The following is a 1556-nucleotide window of genomic DNA, read 5'->3' as shown; positions in this document are numbered from 1 at the left end:
ACTGTTTTAAAATATAAAGTCAGATCAGTTGTATGGAATATTCTATGGTAGTTTATGTCTTTAAACCTTAATCAATACTGGAAACGTCCCTGAACTTCTCCTCAGATTATAAAAGAGTCTCTGTGTTCGATGGTGGAGTGAACGTCCAAACGACTTCCAACTTACTGAAGTTTCAAAGAACAAAATGTAACTTTATATTATCACTAATATATAACAGGTTTGTTGTTTATTAGCCTCCATGTGATACAGTGATTTATTGGTCATTTATAATAACGTTTTATAATATAATAAGTAGTATAGTATAATAGTACTGTAATCGTTTATGTTGTGTGTGATGGGAAATCAGATTTGAACTTGGAAGACGGAATTTCAATTGGAACTGATCTCCAAATCCAAGATGGCTGCTTTTTTGGGCATTTTTTGCCTTTATTGTGAAGGAGAGAGAGAGAGAGAGAGAGAGAGAGAGAGAGAGAGAGAGAGAGAGATTCAAAAACCTGGACTGCTGGTGTGGACTGACCCGGGTCACCGGGTCGCCCCGACTTCTGTCTGTCGTCTTTGTATCTCAGTCAGTGGTGCGCACAGAAGTGTCCGACGTCTATCTGTTGCTGCAGTGTTCGTGAAAAAAGCCACATACGCAACAACAACAACAACAACAACAACAACAACAACAACAACAACAACAAGCTTTTGACTTGTTCTAATGGATCGCGGTCAACTTCCTGCTCAGTCCCCAGGTTGCCACAGTTAAAGGTCAACAGTTCGTTCAGACTCCAGTAACGTTCATAACATGTCATGTTAACTAAATATTAATCATCTGTTTGTTCAAGCTTCATTCACACCAACATCCTTCATGGACGACTTCCCCCGCTGGATTAAAACCTGCTTTGTCTTTTTTCAGAGGCCGAACATGATCAGTGAAAGGCCGGCACTGGCCCGGGCCTGCGCCGGGGTCACAGCTGTCAAAGAGATCAGCAGGACCTCTCTTTACGCCGAGCCAACAGCTGTCTGTTAAGAATCCTCCGGATCGTCATCATAGACGAACTCCTCAGCTCACAACTCGCCTCATTACCGCCCTTAATGGAGGGAAGACAGAGACAAGGTAAATACAATTACTGATCAGAGCGCGGGACACCCGAGCCTGCGGCGGCGCCCCGTTTCACTGCTGGTACCTGACACCAGAGTCTGCCTCGTTACGGGGACCATAACCCCGTCGCAGCGCTGCTCCGGCTTTCATGAGCGTCCCGCCGCTGCTGCTGTTGTGAAAACCTTCGTCGTGAGGACGAGCAGTCTCAGGCCGGTGGGAGGATGTGGCTCTGAAATGGGAGGAAAGTAAATCCGAGGTTGGCGTTGAGGCCCCCCCCCCCCGACTCCCCACAGATACTTTTTGTGCCAGACGCTGTGATTACCCAGAGAGCCTCAGGAATGCCCCCTTCCTCATTAAAGAGACAAATATAGCGCGGTGTGGTCCGGCGAGGGACGGAGGGTAAATGGACGCCGCAGTGTTATGTGGCAGAAATTAAACAATGATGAATGATGATGCTCAGAGGAGGTGGGGG

Source organism: Seriola aureovittata, chromosome 10, assembly GCF_021018895.1.
Source record: "Seriola aureovittata isolate HTS-2021-v1 ecotype China chromosome 10, ASM2101889v1, whole genome shotgun sequence".
In the NCBI taxonomy this organism is placed as follows: domain Eukaryota; kingdom Metazoa; phylum Chordata; class Actinopteri; order Carangiformes; family Carangidae; genus Seriola; species Seriola aureovittata.
The sequence above is the reverse complement of the archived record's forward strand: the minus strand, read 5'-3'. Positions refer to the sequence as shown.